The sequence below is a fragment of the Anomalospiza imberbis genome, chromosome 1, assembly GCF_031753505.1.
Source record: "Anomalospiza imberbis isolate Cuckoo-Finch-1a 21T00152 chromosome 1, ASM3175350v1, whole genome shotgun sequence".
Classification (NCBI taxonomy): domain Eukaryota; kingdom Metazoa; phylum Chordata; class Aves; order Passeriformes; family Viduidae; genus Anomalospiza; species Anomalospiza imberbis.
In genome coordinates this window covers 3,970,839-3,998,375 of record NC_089681.1, presented here as the reverse complement: position 1 = coordinate 3,998,375, position 27,537 = coordinate 3,970,839, and the positions used below count along the sequence as shown (strand labels likewise).

Genomic DNA, 27,537 nt, shown 5'->3' with positions numbered 1-27,537 from the left:
ACTGGCTTATTGCAACCCACTTTCCATCAGCCACGTGCAACCCAATCCCACTGCATGGGATGCCACGATGCCACTGAGATGGGCACTACAGCTCCCCCAGCATCAGATGAGCATGGTGCAACAAAGTCAGGCTGTGGGGTGAAAAAATGAGGCACAGAAGGCAAAATTAAAATGCTATTTGCAGTAATGGCACTGGTAACAGCTCCATCTAAAACTGCAGCAGGAGGAAATCCATGCCCCTCCCCCAAATCTGACTTACACAAGCCTAAACTTAAATGAGGTAGATCTGCATGGATGATTTTCTCTTGTCCTCTTCAGTCACTGCAGTTCTACTTTGACAAATAAACAGCCAGTCCTCAAACCTCGGGCTCTTTATTGCTTGTGGTTCCTTCCCCTTTGTTTCTAAGAAATTAATAACAGGAGGAGAAGGTTGCAAAACACACGCTGACCTCTCCTTTAAATACAGTGAGAAATCAAATAAATAGGCAGAGAGGAACAAGGAAGATCCACTGCAGGCAGAAAATGCCCAGCTGTACCCACTCTGAGTGCTGGAGGCTGTGGATGCTTATTTAGGCAGCGAGAAAATGCAATGCACAAAGCAAACCCAGCGATGAGCCCAGGATGTGACGCACTCCTGTGCTGGAGCTGCAGCTGTGAAGGAGCCCACAGGCTGCTCAGAAAAGATTCAGGAGGGGAAGTTAATGTCCAGCATGGTGTGCTAAACAACCATGGCCTGGAGGAGAAGAGCTGGGGGTCAAAAATCACTTAACGTGGAAAGATGCGATGGGCTCTGCTGGTTTCCTCCTGGTATCTGCTGCTGATGCTCTGTGCCCCATCAGTATCACTCTCCCTGACAGTGGAGATGAGCGTTACTGGAAATTGTGTTACACCAGCCCAGCAGCTTCACTGGAAACGGGAGATGAGAATAATCCTGCTAATAACCGCAGAGACCAGCTCCTCCTCGATGACGCCAGTTTACGTGTGGTTTAATGAGGGCACAGAATGATGGAAGGACACTGCAGGGAAATACGAAATCCTGCCTCAAATGGACCCACGCTGGTGAAGTTTGGATTGGACAGAAGGAAAAAAGAAAAAAAAGGTTCTTAACTAAAGGGAAACTTGGAGGAAGTAAGGAGTTGGTGACTGACAGCACCTAGAGCATCCTTCCTTCCATCAAAGGTATCACTAAAGTTCTACCTGCCAAGGTGAAGGCAGAGGTCTAAATTGGGATGGATAAGCCAGCATCTCAGCATCACCAGGAATAAGCACAGAGATCCCAAAGAAAGCACATAAAAAGCAAAGAAAACTCATGGAAAAGATGCAGCAGTGAAAAGTATGGTGAAAAATTATCATCCTGGGGGGAAAGCAAACACCTTGCAGTCCTTCCCATACCATCCTGGATAGTTCTATACCTCCAGAAGGGGACGAGTAGTAAGGAGCCATGTGTGTATTTTGACCTGAAGAACTTTCACATTTTAAATTTGCTTCAGCCTTTGAGCAAAGCACCTGGCACAGCTGTGCATGCGAAATGTCTGCTCCACAACACCAGGGCTGAGATTAGCAAGGGCAGAAACATGAGCCCTGGCACTACCAGAAAGGAGAGGGAAAGGTGCTACTGAAGGCTGCACCAGGAAAAAAAAGCTTATCTTCTGCCAAAAGAAGATGCATTTGCATTGCAAAAGAGAAGTGTGCTAATGAAATTAGATAATGGTTTCAAATCAGAGAGCCTTTGTCAGCAGAGAGGATGGTTGGGGTTGTCCTTCTGCAGGCTGGGACCATCCCCAGTGAGGATGTCGAGAGGCAGCATGATGGATTTTCCTTTTCAGTGTGTGAGCTGCAAATCAAGTTACTGGGGCTGTCTCCACTGCAGGAATGAGGAAGCCTAGATGCCCTTACACCCCTTCTAGCCATGCTCCACCAGGAGCTCTGGGGTTATTTAGGTTGGCAGACCCACAGCACTTGGTAGAGCCTGCCAGAGGATAAATACCAGAGCAGGGAAAGGAGCCATCCAAGCTAAAAGCCAGTGCGGGTACAAGAAGAACAAGGCCAAATGGGTACGAGTCATCCACAAATAAATTTAAGCTGGAAATGAGAGCAGTTTGTATCCGTGCGAGCAGCAAGGCTCTGGCAACAGCTTTCCCAGAGGACTTGCCAGGGTCAAACAGCTCATTAGTTTTAAGAAGGAAGCTGGCAGGGGGTTTGTGTCATGGCTGCTTGTAACAGCGGGGGGGACCAGCCAAAAATTGGTGGTGGCCCTGGGGCTGCCTTCAGCAGGACATGGGTCTGCAGCCACAGCCCACATCCCACCTGTGCTGGTGGGATACAGAGGGATGAAACCACATCCGCTTGCTCTCGGAGAGGGAAGCTGCACGGGGAAGAAAATAAAAATGCACAGCTTCGTTTTTCCAGCTGACAGGAGCTTAAACACCGGCTGGGAATTGGGCTCAGGGCCCTGTGTGAAATTCAGCGTGGTTCATCTTGAGACAGCAGCTCTACTCCCTGAGCACCCTATGAGCATTTCGGTAATAGCAGGGGGAATCAGACCTACTTGTCAAGCATGTTGCTATTTGTGCAAATGCTGTGTACCAGAGGGAAGCTTGAAGAACAAGTCCCCTTTTTATAGCGTGTTGGATGCTGGCAGTGAGCCTGCAAATTAGAAGGAATTCAGAGAAGAGCAACAACAACAACAACAAAAAAGCCTAAGGGGCTGGAAGGATTAGTTTGGGAGGAAAAAAAAAAAAAAAAAAAAGCTAAGTGTGTGGTCCAGTAGATGCGACTTTGGGTTGGGTACAACCCAGTGCTATCCCATCCACAGCAAATCTCCCTGTGCCACGTGCAGGTTTCCCTACCTGTCCTTAAGAGGCAAGATGTTTTTTCTGCCACCTCAGGAGACAGCTCTGTCATGTCCACACAGAAAAAAAAAATATTTTAAAATTACATATGTGATAGAAAGTTCAGTAAGAAGCTGCCAGAGTAAAGGTCAGCCCATGAATAAAATCTGTTTCAGCTGAGAACAACTCAGCCATGGCAATGAAGGGTATGTATTGAAGAACCCCCTGCTGCAATGGTTTTTTTAGGGTGGTTTTACCCCAGATTAGCTCAGCTCATAACCAAACCTACTGAACTGCTCAGAGAAGTGCAACATCCCCAACTGGATGTAGTCTTGCTATCAGCATCCTTATTTTTTGGGGCACTGAGAAGGGCAGGGGTGACCTGGATCATGGGTTTAATCATCAGACTTCAGCATGGCTGCACTTGCACTGGTGCCAGGGCCCTGGAGAGGGGACTTGGGCAAGAACCCAGAACTGTCTCTGCAGGGAAAAGCTTGGCTGTCCCCAGCTTGGGGTACTCAGCCTCATAGGGACATTCCCGTGACCAAAAAATTGCACCAGTCGGGATGCAGCAATACATCACCCTGGGGAGCATCAGCACAGGGACATCCAGAGCCTTTCAGGGATGAGACCAAATTTCCAGTTTGTTGACCAAACCTCCCCCTTTTAGTGCCTGTCACACAAGAACGGATCAAGCTGTAATTTGCCATGACGGGATGTAGGAGAGGAAGGGACACAGAGGATGAGACAAGCCTTCCCTTAAATGCCCCCTAACGCCACCTTAAAAAATAATGAACTGAGGGCAGTGGAGGTTACTGGTTTGGTATGAGAATTTTCATGAGCATGAGAAAAAGAAAGACCACATTGCTCCAAAGTATTTTTTTTAAGCAAGCTTTAGGGGCTCTGGGAGAGCAAAGCTTGCTGCAAAGTTTGTTTTCTGTTGTGCCCACGTTACCAAGCAGAGCCGGCCGTGGAATGTGCAGCCAGGGGCACCCAGACGTGCTGCACCCCTGGGTAAGGGTGGTGGCCAGGTAGGATGGCACAGTGAGCCTTGGGCATTGCCTCCAGCCCAGGACATTGCCCAGCCACCCATCTTCCCAGTTTAGCACAACTTTGCTTCCACCAGTGCCCCATTTTCAACAGTTGTGTTGCACATGCAGCTAATAAATAAACATCATACAGACATCAAAAAAGTGTTTTTTAGATGTTGGGATAATTAGGGCAACTGCCCTGGCGCCTTTCCCTGGTGTGCCAGGGTGCAGCGCGGTAGCCGGCAGCTCCCAAATCCTTCTCCGGAAAAGTTCAAACCCTCAAATACTTGGAATTGCTCTTTGAGGGAATTTATTTTAAAGCCGCTTTAACGGCAGCTGGGAATTACCAGGGAGGCACTTTGCTCTGCTATTTCCCAGCTGCTGACCCCGTTCGCATGAAGGGGGCCCCGGGCAGCCGCCCAGCTGGGACGCTTGGGGACATGTGCCGAGCCAGCACTGCCTGGAGTTGCACCCAAAATTCCCCTTGTCCCAGCTCACAGCAAAAGCACAGAGAGGGGCTGTTGTGCATGGCAGGAGCGAGAAAAATTAACTCCCACATCCAGCAGTGAGGGTGTGAGCTGTGATGTGAGGGTGATCTTTTAAGACCCTGCTCCCATGAGGATTTAAAATTGCACCCAACCATGTTGCTTCCTCCCCAGAGCAAAAGCAGAACTGGGGAGAGGCTGTGAGCCTCCCAAACACTAAACCAACATCCCAATGTATTGGTGGCATGTTGTTTTTTAAGCAGCATTTTAGTCTTAAAAAGAAAAGGGTTACTGAGCAAAATCAGTGACAGCAAGTCAGCAGCTAAATGTCATCAGGACTGCGAGCGACAGGTCCTGATGGAAGGTTGGAAAATGCCACCCCCAGAGCTGTGGCTGTTCCTCCTGCAAACCTTCCATATCCCTATTTGCCTGAGAGGGTTACGGAGCCCTTCTCCCCTGCACACCTACCTAGGGACACCATGGCCACCCCGCCTGACTCAAGCCCTGGGGATGAGCTGGGAGCCCTGGAATAGGTGCAGGTGGTCGGGTTGGGTCTAGTGGCAGACAGAAGCAACTCCAAGCCCAACAGCTGCCAGATGTGAACCCACCTGCAGCCACCAAGTCATTGAAGTGAAGGGCCCCCCAAAGCCACAGGCAAGGGTTGGCCTGATAGGCATCAGCCCCCTGCGTGGCTTTCTTCTCCCTGCTGTCATGCTTGAAAAACATTTGTGGAAAAACACAGCAGAATGAAGAGGGTTTGAGTGTCAAGTTGGAGGAGGAGTTGGGAGAAGAAAACAACTTGGCAAGGAAGGAGGAGCTGAAGGACACAAGTGTTCCCATTTTGGTTCACAACTCCCTAGGGTGCTGCTTGGAGCATTTATTGACCAACTCGCCTGCCCTCGATGAGCTGGCCTTGCAAACCGTGGCAGGAGGGAGACTATTCCTGGTCAAGGCATGTACAACATCAACACTTTCTTAACTCCATAATCAACCGGTGACACACAAAACACACAGTCAAGGACTTCCCTGGAGAGGGCTCCGGCTCTGCAGTTACTGCACCTGCAGCACCACCACAAAAAGTCATCAGGTGCTCTCATGAAATGCTTCAGTGGTCCCCAAAAAAAGAGGAAAAAAAAGAGCTAAGTCCAGCCAAGCAGACACAACCTGCTTAAAAAAATCAAGGTGCATCCTTGACTCCAGCAATGCAGCAGATAGAGGACTGACTTGCCTCTCTCAGTATTAGAAGGAAAAAAAACAATAAAAAAAATGAGATACAGCCAGGTCATGTTCATTAAGGGTGAAAGGCAATGGTTTGACTCCAAACCCAGCTGTTCTCCCCAGCATTGATACGATCTTGCTAGCACAAGTCTGCGCAGGAACTCGCCATGGCCCCCTGTTCCTTGCAACACGATAGCACAGCACATCGCCCCCAGCTCCCAAGTTAAACATCTTATTAACTGCAGTGACGTAAAAGAGGAAATCTCCGAGAACTATCACAGAGATGAGAGGGAACACATTTACCATCAATAGGCAATGATACTGCTGCAGAGGGATCTGCACATAAAGCAGCACCCAGCCCCTCCTTCCCCTCCCTCCATGTCATGGGAAACTAAACCTGACAACCAAACAGCCCCGATACAAGACACTCGCTGTAAAAATATTTTTAAGATTGAAAAACAACAAAAAAACTTGCCTTCCAGGAAACCATTTGGATACAAACCCTGTGCAGCTGCAGCCACCCTCGGTGTCGTATTCATCCCTCCTGCTTCGGCTTAGAAAACAGGCAGGGTGGGGAAAGGGAAAGGAAATAAAAAAAAAAAAAAACAGGGAAAAGAAGAAGTGATATTGCAGCTGATGAGCTGCGAGAGGCTGTTGGCAAAGTGGTCCAGCAATCATCTGAAATTCAGACGTCACGTGTGGGTTCTGTCTGCAGCTCCCGCGCAGCCCAGGCTCAGCACTTCGCCCAAGTGCACACGCAGCAATTCCCCGTGCCGAGCTCTCCCGCCCCACTCCCACACGCTTCCCAGCCCGTGCCCCATCCCAACCATACCTAGCAGGTTTTGGCACTGCAAGGTGACCCATCTGCTCTGGCCACAAAGGTGGATTTCTGCCATGCAAGTGCACGGCACACTGAAAAGCATCACTAAGCTGCAAAACCACCCTCTCTTGCAGCTTCTCCACCTAAATCCCAGCCCTGCAGGCAGTGCTGTCTTCACTACCAGGGTGTGCCAGTGGCCATCACCCCACTACATCATCTGGGGCTGGTGGGGGGTCCCATTGGCCTGGAGGAGTGCCCAGAACATGCTGTACCTGCTCCCGAGGCCAGTCTGTCCCTGGGCAACCCTGGGCATGTCCAAAAGCAGCCCTTGAGCTCCCTGAGCTGCTGTGCTTGCATCAGAGACCAGTGGGTGAGCCCAGACACCTCTGGGGTGAGGTGGCAGCCAGCTTCTTTCTTTTTCTTCCCTTTAATTTTCATCTGGGACATTGCTTTAGGGCCAAGGGATGCTTCAGACTCCATTCTGTGCAGCCCCACAGTGTAGCAGCTCCTGGGAACTCACCAGGACCAAGCAATCACCAAAGGTCCCTCTGCAAAAGGCCGTGATGTGGATGCAGAGATCCAGCCCCACCATCCCATCCCCAAAAATCTTCAGGACAACTAAAACAAGTTTTTTTTCTCTGCTTGCACCCATTCTTCACACAAATTAGCAAGAGGAATCAGGAGACTGAATGTTCCACACCGCCTCGGCTTCATCACCCGCCTGGAGATGCATTGCATGGCACTAAAGTCAGGCAGATACAGTGGGACTAAAAAAAGAGCATGGTTGCTTTTTTTTCTTTTAAAGCCGGATTGCCTTTCACGGTGACTATATTTATAGGTAGAGCTGTTGAAATTTTAAGGGCTCCTTGCCACAGGAATCTGGTTGTGTCTTGTGTTCACAAAGTGGCGTAACTTGGCAAAAATGAACATTTAATAGACCAATGGGTGCTGCTTCCCTTCCTTAATTTTAGGTTAAATCAGAAAGGGAAAAAGACAAGATGTAAAATTAGCCACGCACGCTGCTGCCATGTGCCACAGTCTCTGTTTTCCAGATTAGGAGTGTAACGAACACGGGATTTCACACCCTCCCCTAGACCAGCACTTTCCTTTTCTGTCAATGACCAAAAAAAACCCAGCTTTCGCGGGTGTTTATTTTTCCTTTCGGTTTGGTTATCCGTGGCACACACAAAGCCTCCTCTGCACTTCATTTTATGGTTGAAAAACTCCGTCAGGGCTCAGCTGCAGAGTGGTCAAACTCGCTCTCCCCGTCCAAAGCCGCCCGGGAACACCACCCACCAACACGCCACAGTGCACGATGCCCAGAAACCACGCAGTCTCAGCCCAAAAGTTGGCAGTTTTCTTACACAACAGCATGCCACGCTGCTAAACCCCTTTTTTTATTTTAATTTATGCTATAAAAGCGTGTTACACCCTGTCCAAAGACGCTACCACCCCACTGAGCACGTCTGGATGCTAAACTTTGATTCCCTATGACAATGTGTGTCTATTTAGGACAAAACCCAAACCATAATTAAAGTTATTGATAGGAGACGATGTTTGCTATTTTAACATCAAGTGCTGCTGGATTTCAAGCCACTGATTTCCATGGCTTGTAGGGGATGATGAAGCTGGAAACTCGCCCTAATGTTGGGTTTTTTGATGTCTCTCTGGGCACTTCTGCTGTCAAATCAAAGAAATTCACTTAACAGGCAAATCCCAGTGGATGCTTCTCACCCAGGATTGCCTTGACTGGAAGCTGAGTGATTTTTGAGCTATCAAGGCACACATAAAAATAAAACAGCTGTAACAAAAGCTTTTTGCTTCTGTAAGCAGCCATCTCTTGAAGCAGAGCCAACAGGGTGATGGCTCATGGCATACACCTTGGACACAAGTTAACCGAAGTAAAAGTTTTAATATTCCCAAAAGGAACAAATTTCAGGTTGGAGCACTCACAAAAGACTAAAAGTTGCTTCACTTGCTCAACTGGCAAATTTGGTGGCAGCTGAGATCCCCAGAAAGCGGCTGTGTCAGGGACTGTGCTGCATCAGCCCCTGCCAGCCAGCATCTGGGCAGTTAACTCTGAAGCCAAGTGACAACACACTGTTAAGTCCCTGGATATGTATAAATATTAGTGCAGAACATTGGTGATCCCACAAGGCCCTCAGCTTTCAATCCACCTGCAGCATTTTTAACGCATGCTATCAGCAATGATGTGATAAAAAAATCAGTGATCCTGGTAACAGTGGAATTTAAATCCAGCTCACAACCTGGTAGGGAGATTCATGACATTTTGTACACAAACAAGCCACTAGCCCCATTTATCCCCTTTACCCTTCTTCCACTGCTGCCAATAAATATACGACTTCATTAAGGCTCAGTTTTCTTGCTGATCCTCCTTTGGCCAGAAGGATGCACATAAACTCAACCCAGCAGCACCAGACACTCGGTTGCCCTGCTTACATTTCAGTTCCTTTGAGCAGAAAGATGAAGCTGTAACCAAATGAACTGGAGAAATTGGCAGCAGCACAAACTTGACAGATTCTAGCTAATTGCTTGGATTAGTAATTCCAGTCGCATGCAAAAATCCACTTTACCTACGGCAGAGAAAGGCATGGCATGGGGTGTCCTCCTGTTATGTGACCTGCCTGCCCAGGGAACGGGGACTACTGGCATTCCCAAGCCCCCATGCCATAACAAGGCCAGGAATGGCTTGTTAGCCTAAAGAGACATGCTCAAATACGGAATCACTGAATCATCCAGGTTGGAAAAGACCTCCAAGATCACCAAGTGCAACCATCAATGCACCACCGCCACCACCATTTTCACCACTGACCCATGTCACCAAGTGCCATAGCCGCGTGTTTTCTGAACACCTCCGGGGATGGTGATTCCACCGCTTCCCTCGGCAGCCTGCTCTAAACACGACCCAGGAGAGGCCATCCCTGCCGCGGCTACCGCTGCAGGGCAGCCCCATTCGTTTGACGAAGAGGGAAACATCCTTAGGGATGGCGAGACCGGACAGCCTGGAACACGGCGCTTCCCCCCTTGGGCCCCTTGTGACACCGATCGCTGCGTCCGGCCGCGGACGGGGGTGGAGAGGCCGCGCGGAGCCCGGACGGTGCCCACGCTGCATCCCACCCACGGAGCGCGGCGGGATGGGCTCCACCGGGATGCCTGCTCCGTGTCCGCACACGGGGTGGGGGACTGCGGCACCGCGCGTGGGCTCCCAGCGGGGAGGAAGCAGCGTGCGTAACGCCCGCACACCGGGGCTGCAGCTCCCCTCCCTTAAATTTGGGTTCAATCTGAAGGCGCTGTAGCCTCGCTGGGGGCCGTGGGGACCGCGCACGCTGCTGCCCCCCCACCAGAGCCCCAGGATGGCTGCAGCGGAGCCATCACCCCGCTCCGGGGGGACATCGCACGGCGTAGCCTCCTCCGCACGCCGCGCTGGCCCCGCAGCCGGCGGCGCACGGACCCCTCCCGCCCGCATTGTTGAGCGGGCGGACCCACGTGCGGCCACCGCCGCCGCTTCCCCTCGCCCGCCCGCCCTCGCGCCCGCGCACTGACCTCCCCGCCGGCTCCGCTCGGCTCCTCTGGGCTGCACTCGCCCCGCGCCCGGCTCCGCTCGCCGCCCGGCCGGCCCCGCTCGCCGCCCCCCGCCCGCACATGCAGCCGCCGCCGCCGCCGCCGCCGCCCCGAGCGCACCCGCGCACCCGGCCCCGCCCCCGCGCGCGCCACCGCCGCGTCACGTGGTGCCCGCAGGAACCAATGGGGAAGGAACAGAAGGCGGCGGGGGCGTGGTCTAGCGCGGTGTGGGCGGGGTTGGAGAAGGGGCGGGGCTTGTGGGACTGGGCGGGGTCAAAGGATGAGGGGAGCGTGAGGGAAGGGGGAAAAGGAAAAAGAGAAAGAAATGGAGCAAGAGGCGCTGGAGCAGCTCTGCTGTGGAAACAGGCTGCGAGAGCTGGGGTTGTTCAGCCTGGAGAAGAGAAGGCTCCAGAGAGAACTTAGAGCCCCTTACGTTGCCTAACGGGTCTGCAAGAGAGCTGGAGATGGACTTTGGACAAAGGGCATTAAGCTGCAGAGGGCAAGTGTAGATGGGATATTAGGAAAAAACTCTTCCCTGTGAGAGTGGTGAGGCACTAGCACAGGTTGCCCAAAGAAGCTGTGGTTGCCTCATCCCTGGAAGTGTCCAAGGCCAGGCTGGATGGGGCTTGGAGCAACCTGGGATAGTGGAAGTTGTCCCTGTCCATGGGAGGGTGTTGGAACTGAATGACCTTTGAGGTCGCTTCCAACCCAAAATATTCTGTGATTCTATGATTCTAAGAAGAAGAAAATGAAGATGATGAGGAGGAAGAGGAGGGGGAAGAAAAGGAAGAAGAAAGAAAATAATGATGACAAGGAGGAAGAGGAGGAGGAAAAGAAGGAAGAGGAGGAAGAAGAAGAAGAGGAAAGAAGAAGATAAATATAAAAAAAAGTGATGAGAAAGAGGAAGAGGAGAAAGAAGAGGAAGAAGGAGGAGGGAGAAGAAAGAAGAAGGAGAAGAAGAAGAAGAAGAAGGATAAAACAAAGATGACAGAGAGGAAGCTGAGGAAGACAAAGATGAGTCTGGGGGCAGAGTCAAGGGGAGACAGCACAGGCAGTGCAGCAGTGTCCCCTCTCCTCTGGGGTGAGATGCCCTTAGTCCCCCAATGGAGGGTGGAGGCTGCCCATTCCTGAGGCTATAGTTGGTGTGAGGCACAGGGGTCACCCAGTGTATCACGGACTCCAGCTGGCACAATTCAGGAGCTGTTGTCACTTTACAGCCAAGGCCCTCACCTCACGTTGTCAACCTTTGTGTCTACAACCCGTGTCTAGATCTGTGGTGTAAAGAACCACCATAAATTCAAAGGAACAGGAGCAGAGCACCTGACACCATGACAAGTTTTCATTTATTTCTAACTTGTTGAGGACTTCCTTCTCTCTGCAGAAGTCACTGCAGAGGCAGCCAAGGCCTTCAAAAAATGAAAAGAATAATAGGGGGCTTGGGGTCACAGGCAGAGAGGGATGTGACACAAACACATAGAGATGAATATCAGGAGATCCTCAGATGTTACTGCATTTTAAGGATATTTTTACCTCTTCCCTGAAAGGCAGTAAGCTGCTGTGCTCTAAACCAGAATGGTCTGAGAGTGCTTTATGTTTCTGAGAACATTGTTCAAAGTATGCAGTCCTCCTCTCTGGTTAAGGGATGACCTGGAAGCACAGATCATAGAATATCCTCAGTTGGAAGTGACCCACAAGGATCATTGAGTTCAATTCCTGGCCCTGCAGAGGAAAACCCCAAAAATCACACCTGACAGTGTTGTCCAAATGCTTCTTGAACTGTCAGGCTTGGTGCTGTGACCACTTCCCTGAGGATCCCATTCCAATGCTCAGCCATGCTCTGGCTGAAGAACCTTTCCCTGATATCCAACCTAAACCTCTCCTGACACAGCTTCAGGCCGTTACACAACACAGCCTTGACATCCCAACCTGTTAGGACCTACAGCAAGTCCTCCAGCAGGACTTGAGAAGGGTATGACTGTTTGAAAAGAGTAAAGGAAATAAGTGAAATTTACCAGAATTTCTTAACACTTATGAATCTTATGTAACTACAGTGTTATATGTGTAAATGTATAAAATGGATCCTTGGATAAAAACTTTGGAATCTGCTGATTGATTTCAAAGGATTTTCAAGACATTTGGTGTCTGCAAGTTTGAAATGCACTGCTGGATGAAAGGGATTTTCATTCTCTCCTTCCCCTTCCAACGCAGAGCATAAGTTTAACCTTGGTTAGGCATCAGCAAATTCACACCTTGCAAAGAAGTCTGCTGAGAACAGAAAAAAATCCTGTGACTTCCCTTGCTATTGACATTTAGGTTCTGCTGTCTGACTCCCTGCTACTTTTTCAAAATGAGAAAATTATCTGGTTTTCACATCAACATTTTTTTAATGAAAACTCAGAGCGTGACTTTTGGTGGTGCTAAAGTCAGTCTGGCAAAGCCTGGGGAAAGCTCTGGAGGGCAGAGGTCCCTCTGCTAACACTGGTGATTGTGGGACCCATGGAGAAGTCTGCCTGTGACTGCTTTCTTTAAAACCCAAAAAAACCTGAGAACTGAAACAAACAAACAAAAAATACAAAGAGAAATGTTGCAGTTGCTTCATTTGGTTGGGTATTTTTGGTCAAATCTTCTTGTTAAAACAGCATTTCCCTTCCACGGGGATTCCCAGGCATGATGGGGAACTGTGCTTGGCTCTGAGGGGATATGTTTGTTTTTCTGCATCCTTTATTGTTTGTAAAAACGACAGACCCGCCTTTCTCTCAGACATAGCAAATGTCAGGAATCTGGTTTTTATTTAGTGAAGAACCTGAGAGCGGTGGTTGGCAAAGCTGTTCTTTTGCTTCCCATCTGAAATGCCACATGGCAAATTGTAGCACTCTAGCACAACCTCAGCTTGACAGCTCTGGCAGAAGAAAAAGGGCCAACAGCATGAGGCTCTACCACATTCCCTCAGAAGTGCTGTCAAACCCAGCTTGTTCCCTCTTGCATGGGTAAGGCTGAAGGGTTGCTGTGCCTGGGAGTGTTGCTTCTTGGCCGGGGGTGTAAATTCATACCAGTTTGGCTGATGTTCTTGGGCACCACAGAATCAGAGAATATCCTGACTAGGGGAGCTTTTGTCCATTGTGAGCTGGAGGGGAAATGGAGGCATTAAAAATTGATGGGCAATGCAACTGGGGAACACCTTCAGGTCTCCTGGCAAGCCTGAATCCATCTTCAGTCAAGCCTCTGCCTTGCTTCTTTGTATTTTAGAAAAACAAGCAAAGAGAAATGTTTCCACAATTAGGTCACAGACTTAAGAAGATCAAGTAGGCTTCATATTAGCTGTAATTTCTGAATTTGAATGGATTTTCAGCACAAATATCAACAATCTCCTGTGCACGTGAGCATCCTTGAGCATGTATTTCAGCCTAATGCACTGAAAAGCAATGTGGAAGGATTGTAACCTCTACACAGATGCTAATCCCAGCGGGCTGTGTTTGCCTTAGTGTTAGTGGAAAGCCTGGCTATGTTTTAATGTGTGCTTGTCAAAATGCTTGTATTACAGCTGGGACACTTTCCTGGATCTAGCCCATGCAGCCTTCGTGTTTGCAGAAAGGATAGACATGCAATCCATACACCTGCTTTGTCTAAATTTCTGTAATCTTTTTTTCCTGCCCCTTCTGTCATTTCCATTTCAGCCAAACTCAACTTTCTTCAAGCCAGGACACCATTAACAGTGAACTGATGGAAAAAAACAGCTCCGTTTTTTGCCACCTGCAGACAGCACTTCTCACAGCTGCTGTGTTAGAGAGGGAAGCAGCAGAAAAGTGGTAATTCTGGGTTGGAAAGGTTGCAGGAGGAACCACTCCTCCAGGGTAGGAAGTGAAACATGAATTCTTGAGATGTCAGTGTTGGTGTGTTCCAGCACTCATACCTCCTTTCCATACACTAAATGTTCAAATGGAGCAAGTCCTCCATTGAATTTCTCAGCCACTGGAGCTTGTGTCTTGTCCCTCTACACCAAATACTTCTGGTCCTTTGGTGATGCAATTATCACATCATATTCCTCTGGGGCTGCAACATCTCAGTGAGGTTTCTTGACTCAGACATCACATTCATGGGCATGACAAGCAACCTGGATTTCTCCAGCCAGCAACTGCTGTGTGATGACTACTGGTTACTTTTTATTTCTGGGAGAGATAAAAAAGTTGAAAAATGCAAAAAAACCCACCCCAAAACAACACACCAAAAACCCAACCCCAAAGCCTTTGCAAAAGTTCTGATTCAAATATTATTTTTTAAATTTAGTTTTCCTCCAGTAGAGGCTAAAAATGGAGCACTTAGCTCTTCAAGAAGAGTAATTTAATAGCTAGACCAGCACTTGGAATTCACTTGAAGGTACTGACTAATTCAGCACATGAGTGAAACTGAAGTTCACTCATACGTGGTAACGCCTTTCTTTTTCCCACACTCATCAAAACCTTGTTTGCCTGCTTCACAGATTCCCCAGGTATTAATAGCCAGTGAAGGCTTCAGAACAGAAAGAGCAAGGTCCAGAGACTCCAAGGGTGCACTTGCATGTGAAAGAGATGGGGTAGGCTATGAAGGGAACTCTACCACTGCTGCAGATATCCTGGTTTCTTACAGCTGCCCTCCTACACAGATGAAGCTCAGTCCTGCTTTCTCAGGCACAGGGCATAGTCCAGGGCTCTCGTCTGGGCTGAGAACATCATTAAATCCTTTCAGGCACCACAATCTGGAATGGCATTTTAACCACATCAGGGAAGGCGAGATGGGTCTCCCAGGGCAGGGCTTCTTCACATGCGGTCCCTGCACTACTGGTGGTCCCCAGCATGCCTGAAGGTGGTCTGCAGGATGATTGCAATTAAGAAAATGAAACCATACACGTTGCACTCCCATGCATGCGAGCCAGCAATCAGAAAGGAGGATGAAGTAACAGTAGCAGATAAAGATTTTGAGTTTTAGGTCCTGATGATTGTTCCTTCATTGATGTTGTCCTCAAATTTTGTGGCTGGTTTTTTTTTTTTTTTTTTTTTTTTTTTTTTTTTTTTTTTTTTTTTTTTGTGAAAGAAGCTGAATTGGTCATTTGGTTTAGGGAGGTTGGTGTGGGGCAACTGGTTGCCCCACTTCATCTGGCACTGAAAACCAGGGTTGGTCCATGCTGCAAGAGCCCTGCTGCTGCCAGAAGTTACCTGCAGCCAACCCCACATACCTATTCAAAGCACCTTCCTTATCTTCATAACAGGACATTCTTGCATAATCTCCCTTGTATGATAAGGAACAGTGCCTACTTTCTGTCTCACGCCCTGGCCTCCAGACTTAGCCAGGCTTAAGGAAAGGACTATTCTGTGTAACCAGCTCCACCTGGGAGTGTAGACACATCCTAAGGACATGATACTATCTGGATGGGGGGAGAGGGTGCTGCCCCAGGCATCGAGCACTGGGGCTCACAGGCTGGTGTGGAGACAGCAATTTGAAAAGGGTGAGAAACACAGTACTCAGAAATTTCTCTGTGCTTCAGAGGAATTTCCTCTTTGGTCCTGTTAGAGAAAAAAAAAAAACAACCCACAGTGCTTCATTTCTTTTGTTTGGGGTGACTTTGCTGTTTACTCTGGGGAGGTTTTTCGAATGGTGCTGCTGAAAATTGACTGAGGGAAGGGGGTTTGCCCACCTTCAACTCAGTAACGAAGTGTCTGCATTACCAGCTGAACCTCAAATAAATTGACCTGACACCATTCAAACCAGTAGAGTCCCGAGGCTGTACATGGGGTAGACCTCTGGCCCCAGGCATTTATTCTCCTATGAGGTCCATAGGATCCCACTTGGCTGGTCCTGCATTCACCCCTCTGTAGATGATCTCAGTATTGATAAAAGCATCTTTGATGGGGGTTAGCTCAGACTATTGAGATGAAACTTAAAACTTTGTTAAAAAAACAAGCACCTGGAATAGAATCTGGCCTTTCCCAGGAGGTTTGGTTGCATTCAGTAATGAATGTGAAAGAAACTCATGGTTCCTGGGATGGCCAGGGTAGGGGATGAATGAATCAATTTGCACTTGGGAACATGGTGGGGGGAAACAGGGCTGTTTTTTCCTTGCAGAAGTGCTTCAGGTGATCCAACACAGATCTGCACTGTTCAGGAGAAAATAGCAACTTGCCTTTAAGCTTAAATTGGAAAGAATTCTACTTTCAGTCCTCATGGACCATGGTTTAATACTGGTGGTGGCAGCAGAGTGAGCAAAGCCTTCTGATGATTTCCTCTCCATTTCATGGAAGGTGGAGGCAGGCAAATGTTAAGTGACTTTCCCAAGGTCATGTAGGAAATCAGTAGGGCAGGAGCCAGGTCATTAGAGCATCCTTTATCCAGAATTTAACAAGAAGTGGGCCAGAGGTGCAGAGAACCAATGGGACTTGCCCAAGGTTGCGGGACCATCCCATCTCCTGAGACCCTGACAGCAAGATTATCATTTACCTCCCATATTTGCACTGCAAAAGCTGAATGGGAAGGGGTGTGTGGGGGAAACAAGCTGATTGCTATTAATTCAGTTGAGCTTGACTGGACATGCACAAGCAATCTGGAAAAGGAAATAGCTCTAGTTCTGTCTGATTCAGCAGAAACTCCGCCCACTGAAGCTTTCCGGCAGGAAATCAAGTTACAAACATTAAATGATCGGAGCAAATTCTCATACAATGATCCTACCCTGGGGACAGGACACTTTTTTGAGCTGCTTATTGAGGCTGTAGTTTGAGATGCCTTAACCCTTTCTACAGTGGCACTTTGAGGGCATCACAGTTTCTTGTGCTGGCCAGGGAGGAGAAATTGCAAGCAAGAAAATAAAATGGATTTACAACTGTTGGGGATCATTCTTCATCAATAAAGAAGCCCAGAAAGCTGTCTTTATGTGGAGAAAGAAAGAGGAAGGCTGGGGAGTCATTCTTCTACTTGCTTTTCCTACTGAAAAATTGAGATCTGTTGACAATATGTTTCCTGGAACACCCTAAAGATGACCAAAAAACGTGTGGTTTCTGGCACCAGCCTGACTGTGCAAGTGAAACCTCTCGATGGAGAAAGGAACCAAATTGTACTTGGACTGTTTCAGACCCTTTGTTTTTCATGAGGAGAAATGCCTGAGAAACAATGAGTTGTCATCATAAAAATCCACCTACTGCTTCAGCTAAGGGTTAAAATAAGTTGTAATCTGCATTTAAATGGATATGATGAACCTTAAGGAAATAAACCTTGATGCTTGGTAATAGCCCCGAGATTTAAAACGAAAAAGCACAGAGAGGAGGGGAGCTTTTCTTTTCACGGAATGGGAAGCAAAAAGAAGCACAGTTCATATTTTTCTCTTTATCCAATTACCGGTAATGTAGATGAATGTCTGACACTGAGGAGAGAGGGGAGGTGGAAACTGCCTGCAGAGACAGCGAGGCTGTTTTTCACATGCTGGCTGGTTTGGGGGGCTTGCAGCCCCTGAGTGCATCGCTGGAAAGTGGGAGGGTGGGGATGGCCCCTGCAAACAGTGCTTCCCTCCCGAGCCAGCTGTGTCTCAGGTTTCCTTTCTTTTTGCAGGAAGAAGCAGAGCATCTCCTGATGAAGGTCACAGCTTTGATCCCCACGGCTGGCTCTCGTGTTTATGGATGGCCATTATTAGTAACACGGGGTAGTGCATGCACTGCTCCGTGCCTGCCCTTGTCTGACTGCAAGGGAGCAGGGGCAGGATAACAAAAGAAAGTATAAATAGAGCCTTTTTAAAAGCCTGTTAAATGGGAAGAGACTTTTTAGGGAGGAGAGAGAAAGAATGAGGCGTGTTACCATAGGAACTGCCAATAGTTTATTTAAGAAGGGCAAAGAAACAAACACCGCAAAAAGATGAAGCCAAGAGGACTTGGGGATTACTGAAGTAATATGTCAGGATACAGACTGGAAGGGCCAGGTAAGAGTTGTGAGCTTCTACAAAACTGTGCTGAAAAAATTCATCTCACTTTACCTCTTGCAAAGTGGTCTGGAAAATGTTGCTATGAATTGTGTGTTTCCAGTCAGGGAAACTGCATTTCCAGGTTTTTTGAGGGAGGTGGAGGCTGGAGAAAGGCATGAGAACAAATGTCATGTTAGTGAAATCATCAGGAGCAAAGGGCCATGTTACCTCTGACTAATCTGAACCCACTTAGTGCAAACTCATGCTTTTGGTCACCCTGATGTTCAAGGAATAGCAGAGGATATTCTGATGTATTAATGATGAACAATATTTTTGATGATGATGATGATGGTGATGGTGATGATGATGATGATATGGTTGCCCCATCCCTGGTAGTGTTCAAGGCCAAGTTGCATGGGACCCTGAAAAATCTGGTCTAGTGGAAGGTGTCCCTGTCTATGGCAGGGGTTGGGATGAGATGGTCCCTTCCAACCCAAACCATTCTATAACTCAATGATTCCCTGTTATTTGTTGTTCTTTTTCCCCCACAGGAAAGCTCTCACTGGAGCTTTATTGCTCTCAGGAGCAAATATTGAAGAGTGAGGGTGCTTCCAGCTGTGATGGACAATGATGCTGTCTGTCTTCCTTATCCCAGGTGCTGTCTTCACTTCTCAAATGTTTACTCTGGGTTTATGTATTTTGTAGGTAAAACAGCTGATTGTAACAATTCACCTTCATTTTTCCCGTGCCCAGAAGATGCATTCTGCCTGAAGATCACCTTGTACTAAATTCTGCACATTCATAGGACAGAAAGATACTTTCTGGTCCGAAGAGAACTCAACACCAGGAAAGAAACAGCAGATAGAAGAGCGGGTGTGATGGTACTCGGAAAAAATGCAACAGGACTGTCCCACTCTTGGTTTCAGAAGCTCAAAGACCAGAAGCAACTCAAAAGTCCCTGCAGCTGAGGTCTCTCTCGCTGTTTTGCTTTTAATCTTTTAGTTTCTAAATCAGTGTAAGGATTTTCTAGTTCCTGACTCGTAATTTCGAAAACTTCAGGTCTGGTACTACTGGAAGAGTTCAAATGATGAAGAAGCCACAAAGAGAGAACAAGTGTCTCTGGGATGAGAGCTAAGAATTGCAAAAGTTGTTATTTCTTTTAAGAGCTGCAGAAACAACTTTATCAGAGAGAGAAAAACAGTTGCAAAAGCCTCCTGCCTCTCTGCAGTGGAGGAAGGACACTGGAACTCCTATCCTTTTTGGCTCCATGATACCATGTAAAGAAAATTCTGTATTTGCACAACAGAGCAGGAGAATTTCTGTTGGGTTTCTATCAAGAGGCCCCTTCCTCTCGCTGAAAAGGAGGCATATTTTTTTTTAAAGCTGTGGAGTATGAGCTGAAAGCCCTATTTCTCCTTGGTGTAATCATAGAAGCACAGAATGATTTGAGCTGGAAGGGTCCCTAGAGATTTTCTTGTTCAAACCCCTCTGCCAGCGGCAGGGACACCTTCCACTAGACCAGGTTACTCAAAGCCCCATCCAACCTGGTCTTGAACATTTCGAAATCTGAAAGTTTGTTCTCAGTTTATTTCTCCAACACCTCTCTGCTCACTGAGTGCATTGCAGCAGCAGCACCACAGCAGTACCACCACATTACTGATCCCCTGGATGAAGTGTTAGGCACAGCTTGAAGGGCTGATGCTTCTGTGAACCCATTAACACAGACATGTTTGGCAGGGGATGGAAATGAATTAATCCAAAAAAATGCCTTAGGTTACCTAACTCAGGCCAGTTTTTGTGCAAAGACAAACCTATGGGTGGCATATTTATTTTTAGGTTTTGAGCTAAATTCTCTTCATTTTCTCCCTCAAAGCAAGAGGCAAATCAGAACCCGACTGTTCCACTTTCTACATTTCCCTGGCCCTATGGAGAGTTATCCCATATGCCCACCCATGCATGAGAAATTCAGGGTGAGCATTTTCGGAAGGTTTCACACAGCCTTTGATGTCTCCCAGCCTGGGAAATTTGTCCTCCTCCTGCTTCTCAGCTTGGAAGGTCTCACTGTGGTATCTGCAAGAGATAACGTTCCCTTTCGCAGTCTGCACTCTGGGTCAGTCTGACTGTTTGCTGTGGGACTGCAAAAGGCATATTTCCCTCCAGATATTGCTGAAGGGCCCTCTTGGAGAGGCTGGCCAGCTTGCAGAGCTGGGCAGTCCACGCCACTCCTCCCTTCTCACAGAGGCTGAGTTATGCCAGGCTTTGACCTAAGTGAAACTGCTGACGGTCACAGGGATTTGACTAATCTCCTTAGGTCGCTGTGAAATTTGTGATTCCTTTTAGGGAATAGAACTTTTTTTATGATTTTCTTTTTGTCCCTTTGGGCTAACTTGCAATGTAAAAATAAACTGGAGCCCACGGTGGGAGATTAATTTCCTCCCAAACTCAGGAAGGGCAGTCAGTCAATGCAAGATCCTCCTGGCCCATCCCAGGAGGATGCTGCTCCTGGATTCATTCCTGGAGACAGCTGCTGTCCGACCTTGCTATAAGACTTCCTTCCCCCGTGCTCTCCTCCTGGCCCTGCCGTAGCCCTGTAGGGTCTGAGTGCAGCCCCTGGGCACAGCCCAAGACATTTCCTTCCCTCCTGGCTCTGCTCTGCCTCAGAGCCCTCAACTAGCAATACTTCTGGGGCTGGGGAGCTGAAATTATAAAATCCTAATTTCTAACCATATTTGACCTATTTCCTAGTGAAGGGAGAGACCACATCTCCACAGGTATCCAACATCCAGGGACTTGTGAGTAATTTTGTCTCCATTTTCATGGCTCAGAGAGCTTCTTTGCAGTCTCCTCCCAGGGTAGTTGTGTCTCTTCTGTGCAGAAACCCCCATTCCTGTGGTTTTCCCATCAGGTCTGCTCCCAGCATGCTCCTGCACTTTCCAGAACTTGGAGGGGTTTGCCTCATGCCCATGATATATCTCCTACTTGATCAGCATTAGCCCCTTTCCTGGTGCTGTGATCCTTCCTGACCCAAATTACATTTAAGGTCAATTTTTTTATAAATTCTTCCTCTTTCTGAGAAGAGTTGCAGTTTGGCATTGTGCTCTTGTACCCAAACCTCTGCAGAAACCCTAGACCCTTGTGGAGGTTTGTACATGGGTGACAAAGAAACCTCCACAAACTGCTCAATGCATATGGGGGTTGCTGCACAAGGCTTGTATTAGTCAAATAATTAAGAGCTGGTTGCTCACAGAAATGCCAGAGCCTGGCTCATTTTTTTGCTGTGCTCCAGGGGTTCCTGTTTCTGGACATTCCCATGAATTAAACTGAGTGTGCTGGCAGGGAAGAAACAGTCTCTGAATGTTGGCATGAAAAGCCCCACCACAAATTCAGCTGTCATTGTACTTCTGCTTTGAAAGTTTTAAGCCCTTGAATTAGGGAGAAATGACAATACTTGGAGTGGAATTCCTTTGCTCTTATTTTGGCATATAGAGTTGAGATGTCTGGCTTTGGATGAACTAGTCACCATTGGCTCCCTTTGTTGCTAATGCAGAAAAATAGGAAGAACCAGAGTGTGATTCAATCTACAATAGTGTCTGAGAGAGGTCAGATGAATCACAGACTGTGAAGGAAGCTGAATCTGTGTGGCCAGACATAAGATTCTACATTTTAGAGGTCTAAATTTAAGTGGAATGAATTCTACTCCTGTGACTCAGGTGCTGCAATGACTAGCTGACCATGCTGAGTAATGCAGCTCTGATTTTGTGACTTACCTTCACCTCTGCCTCTTTTCCTTGCCTGTGTAAAGGTGTAGCACTGTGCTGTTGATTCATTTCTTGGCCCTCAGTGGCAGGACTGTGCCAAGTACCATCCAGCTGGGCACAGGGCAAGTGCTTGTCTTCTGGAGCTGCAACCATGTGGCCTTACCTCGTGCCTCCAGGTTACTACATATTCTGTCCTCTAAGACAAGTCTTCTCTGAATTAATAAAAGTGCTGAAGCATAAAGTCACAGGCAAGGTCTGAAGAGCTCAAGACTGCCACGTGGAGAGGTCAAGAACAGGCTGAGGGCTCATGGTGTCAGGGGAAGCTGGGGAGAGGGCTTGGGATAAGGGCAAGGAGGCAAATGTGGTAGGGGTGAACATGTGAATATACAAGATAACAAGAGAAAATATTGGACTCATGAAAAGTGGGGTTGAAAGGCAGGCTTGGGACCACCATGTAATCTACCATAACACAGGGGGTCACATCTGGGTTCCTAAAACCAAATAATGAAAGAGGTGATTTTGCTGGAGACTTTGCTGCTTGTTTCCTGATCCTTGGATCTGTGTCCAGTGGTTCACATGGTTTATTGTGCAACCAGCAGCGCTGCCTCCCTGTGAGCTGCAGCGATGGGGATTTTATTCTCACAGTGCATTGCTAGAAGTTCTTTTAACATTTTCCCTAGAATTCCCTGGCTAGGTTATCCCTAGAAATCACCAGCTGGGAAGCAGGATTAACAAGCAGTTGTGTCCTCCTTCTCTGAACCTCAAGGGCATGTCATTGACGCCACTCTGCTCCAGGGCCCTGCTTCCCTGGTGGGAATCTGTTTCTTGTTCCCTGTGATATGTGGCAATCCTCCGCATTTGAAATAGATGTGCCAGACTGTGACAGGGAAAAGTGCCTTGGGCAGGGCAGATTGGAGAGGGCTGGCAGGAACCAGAGTCACAGGGTGTCTCTTGGGTGCATTTCTGCCTCTCTTGCTTCTTCTGACAGAGAGAGGAGGACGCGGCTCAGGGCTGTGCTTCTCTGTCTGAGCCAAGGACATGGAGAAGCTGTGCTTATGCCTCTGGGGATGTGTTCAGAGCAGGAACATGATGCAGACAACAGGACAGCAGAACCTGTCTAGGTGCTGCTACCAGATAGCACTGGCCAGGAAGGGAAGGTGGTTTTGCAACAGGTATTAAGGGGCTCAAATTCAGATGTAACCTGTTCAGTGAGGAGCCTCCGGTGGGATGGAGGGGACACTTTCCCCTATTCCAGGTTGCTCCAAGCCCCATCCAACCCAGCCTTGGAACACTTCCAGGGATGGGGCATCCACAACTGCTCTGGGCAACCTGTGCCAGAGCATGACCACCCTTACTGTAAAGAATTATTTCCTAGTGTCTAATCTAAACCTATTCTGGTTCAAATTAAAGCCACTTAAATGACCTCTAGTCACTGAGTCCTCTCCTGGCTTGTGCCAGTGCTGTCTGCAGGTCCTTGAGACTTGGAACTTCTTTGCCCATGGTCTGGGCCAGTCCTGCCTAGAAGCTGTAGAGTTAAGTAAGTCCAGTTGTTTTCCCCAAATGCTCAGAGATAGGGCCAGCTGGGCCAGGAGGATGTTCCACTATCTCCTTTTGTGAGGTTCTTAAAAAATCCACAAGGTTTTCTTCTTCCACAAAGCCTAAGAGACCCTGAATATTTTAATTCATGCTAGCTATTAGTACAGTGATAATTAAATAATGATGAATGCTCCAGAGGGAAGTGCTCAGTAGATACATGACCTTGCTGCTAGAAATCATCCCTTCCTTTTTGCTCATAATGCTGGTGTAGCTCAAATTAACCTTTGAACTGCTGAAAAGATCCACATAATTCCAAAGAGATTTCCATGCCAATCTGGTGGAGACTTACGTGAAAGAGCAATGCCTTAAATTGCAAGCTGCTTGGTATGGGAAAAACTCCTTCCCATTTCCTCATTCTTTGTAGCTTTGAGTTACTGATTGTTTGGTGTAAACACATGTTGGGTGGTGCATTAGGCTGTGGTGAAGCTGGAATTTTATCCTGAAATATGTATATGGTGATAGGATCATTATTCATTCCTACATACCATACCTGCTTTTGTGGGCACAACTTGTTTTGTCAGTGGATGCTGAAGGCGTGGAGTAGTGAAGAAGTTTGGATCCTGGAGGAATGGGTCAGCCTTCCATGAAGTGGTTTGTGGTACTCCACACCTGAAATGGACTCTGTTTTCAGTGTGCTGAGATGATGAGTGCATCAAGAAGTCAAACCCTTTTACCACAGAAGGACAAAGGTTTAGAGGTCTGGGCTCTGTGTCCAAGTGCTCTGCTGTGTGCTGGGTGATGTGTCTTTAAAAAGCACCAAGATCCTGGTCCAAATGTTCTTGTCTCACAGCAGTAAAAGTTGAGTTATTCCTGGGAGCGCTTTGGTGCCTAAGGGAGAGAAGGATCTGAACTACAGATAACCACCTCCACCTGAAAGTGTCAGCCCGTGCAGAGGAGTTCAGCTGGCAGGAGAATCCTTGATGGAGGCAGAGTTGAATGCAGGGATTTGGAGCCATTCGTTCTGCACTCCCATGTGTTTGTGTCTCCCCTTGTTTCCCACGCCTCTGCACTTCCTTGTTTAGCCCAGGCCCGGAAGCAAAACTGCTGAAATGCAAGGAGGAAAGTTATTCTCATGGTGTTTCCAGTCCAAACAGAACCAGGAGGGAGAGAGGAAATCTCATGAGAAAGCTTGACAGATTTTCAGCCCGGTCCCACTCAGAGCTGGGGAGCTGCTGGTGTCTCATCTGAGCCTCTGGGTCCAGAGCTCTCACCACATTTCCATGTGCCTGGAAGTCCCGCAGCACCAGAGTGGGATGACAGCAGTGCTGATGTCCAAGGCCCTCCTGCAATCCCATAGATCTCAGCTTTCCTCTGATCCAGCCCAGATTCAGTGTGTTTGTTTCTTGTTCCCACTATGGACAAGGATGGTGAGGCTGTGGGTGACCTCTGCAAGTGGGAGATTTTTCTGCTGGAAATGAAGCTTCTCCTTTCCTCACACTCAGGCAGGATATCCAAGATGGAACCAGAGACTTCGATCTGGAAAGCAAGCCCAGTGCTCTGCAATAGCGCCAGACTTCTGGGTATCTGCTCTCCTCAGATATCACCACATTTCCCCATGTGAGATGTGTGGTCCAGCAAGGGAAGAGGTGGGATGGAAAGGCTGTCCTGGAGCATCTCTTTTGAATGCAGAGTCCTAAAAATTGGCACCAGTGCAGTCTCCCGACAGTGTGGGAGAGGATATCAAGGAATAAGTTGGATGGTGCATCCAGGCACTGTCAGACACCATGCTGGGATGTGGGAAGAGCAAGAAGCACTGTTCATCCTTGGTGCCTCATGAAGCCAGGATGGTCAGCTCTGGGCATTGCTGCTTAACCCAGTGCCACCCTGTCCTTGCTCATATCCTTTGGATGCCTGGTCTTGTTTGCCTTGATTCCCTTCCCACCGGTGGTCTGTGCTGGCTAATTGCAGACTGTGCTAAATCAAAAAGTGTTTCCTGTGTATTTGGCTGTAAATTTGTTACCCCTTGCTGAATGATGGTGGCAATCAGGAGCTTGCTGCATCCCCAGGTTTTATTTTGTAGTGCAGCCAATGCAGCAGCAATTAATCCCCCAGCAAACACAGCAGAGGTGAATTCAGAACTGCTGGGGACAGAGATAATCTTGGGATAATTTATAATTGTAAAGCCATGCCTAGGGCAGGAGAGACCTCTGGGACTTGCTTTACTTTTCATGTCAGAGGGAAGGCTGACTGACTGACAGAGAGCTGGTGTTAGCTGGAGTATTTGTCCTGTTTGCATTGGACCACTTCCATCTTCTGGCAAGGAGGGACTGGCTTTGTGGTGAATTTTATCTCACACAGGAGAGATGTACAGTCTGAAGATGGTTTCAGCTGAGCAATGAGAGAAATGCAAGCTCTGATTCTTCCCTGTTGTAACTGTGAGCAACTTGCCCCAAAATGGTAGAGAATCCCTATCCCCAATAGCAGGGATTCATGCTTGCTACCTGGAGGATCCCTAAAGACCCCCAGGAGTGATGTTATGCCATTTCCTTGGTTGTATAAGGACCCCAGGGAGCAGCTTTTAGTGGAGGTGCTTCAGTCAAATGTGTTTTAAAGTCCCCTGAGGCCACCTTAGCAGAGGTCTCAGTCGCATCATCAGGTACACACAAGCTCCTACAAAAAAACCTTCTGGGATGCTGCTAGGGGAGAAAATTCTTCATCGAATGTGAATTTTCTCCTTGCTTCTCAGCCTAGCCTTCATGGGAATGTTTTCTTTCCCAGGAGGACAGGGGTATGGGCTTGGCTGGGAAGCACTGAAGAAATCCTGGGTTCTCATTTCTCCAACGAGGTGAACGCAAGTTGTTTCAATGTGTGAATCCATTTCACAGGTGTTCTTTGGAACAGATAAACATCACCAGCATTTTTTTAACCCACGGATGGAGACATTTAGCCTCCACAATGTTATGAACCAGAGCCAAAGCTCTGCAGACCTGTGGTGAAGCTGGTGATTGTATTGTGTACTTAAAGTGTTATTTTAGGGTCGAATCGATGAATATTAGGAATGCCACCCAAACATTCACTGAAGGCACTGGGAATGTTTAGCAGATATGTTTTGGAGGGGCTTTTCTGCCCTTAGTGACCTGTAACAGGGCTGTTTCATGCTGAGGATCAGGGATGATGAGGCAGAACAAGACTGGATGTTCAGTACCTGTACAGTAAAGTGGGAGAGTCAACAGAGTAGGAAACACACACTCTTACAAAAAACAAGCGAAGGACAGGTAATTAAATGACCATTTTACAAACACATGATAGGTTATGAAGGAAATGAATATCAGCCATTAGGGACTGGTCAAGAGAAAACTTTTGGATCAATCAAATTCCATTTGCAGGAGCTGTTCTGGAGAGATGCAATAGCTGCCTTGGCTCCAGCAGGGCTTTCATCAGTAATCTTCTAAAACAGCTGAAGCATAACTCAGATGCTTTTTAACAGGACTTCTGAGAGGGATGATGATAGTTAACATGGGTCTGCAGGGTGGGTGGATGAATCCAGAGGAGGATTATTCAATCTGCTGGACATGCAGAGTCAGGAAGAACTGAGAAAAGCACTGAAGGATGAGATTGGGAAGGAGGGGACCCTCAGTTTGTGGAATAATGGCCTTTCCAAAGTAGGGTGAGATTCAGTCGGGAGGCGCATGGGGTGGAATAAGGCAGGAGGAACATTCAGCTGCACAAAGACAGGATGGAGAGCAACTGGTTTGGGCAACGGGTTAGAGGCATTGTGAGTCAGGAAATTCACCCTCTGGAGAAAGTAAAGAGTGTACTGGGAGGTGTAAACAAGTACATCACCTAGTAGTAAACTCAGAGTTTACTTAGAAGTGGGGCAAGGCATTTCTGGATCTATGTCTAGAATAGGGTGATAGAAAGATCTCAGAAATTGGTCTTAGGAGGAAGGGTTTGAAGAACGGGGATTTTTTGCTGAACAGAAGCAAAATCTCCCTGGGTCATTGTGAATGGTTTTTGTGATGTAAAAAGGCTGCTGTAAACCAAAAAGAAATGCCAATACTGTCTGTTGAATTTCTATTAAAAATTAATGCTGAATTCTCCTGAGTTTAAATATAGCTCAGCTAACAGAAAAGGACATTCTTCTGGGAACTGGGATCACATACACTTAATTAATGGTAATGAACACTGCACAAAGATTTTGACTGCAAGGTATTTCAGCAACACTTACTCCAGTCTCGACATCTGTAATTTGATAAAGTGATTGCCAAACAGGGGTGGAGGGAAGTACTAATACTAATTATATAGACTACACAAACTTCTCTTTCTGACTATGTTCAATATGATATTCACTGTCAGATGAA

At 47.7% G+C, this 27,537-nt stretch overlaps 1 protein-coding gene across 1 annotated transcript in view; it reads right to left on the bottom strand.

Moving 5' to 3' along the window:
• PTP4A3 (protein tyrosine phosphatase 4A3) overlaps positions 1–10,105 on the bottom strand; it is a 38,750-nt gene extending 28,645 nt beyond the window's left edge. Inside the window, exon 1 of the mRNA XM_068179823.1 lies at positions 9,950–10,105. The gene's annotated coding sequence lies outside the window, so the exon portion shown is untranslated. The remainder of the gene's footprint in view (positions 1–9,949) is intronic.
• Positions 10,106–27,537: the final 17,432 nt, after the last annotated feature.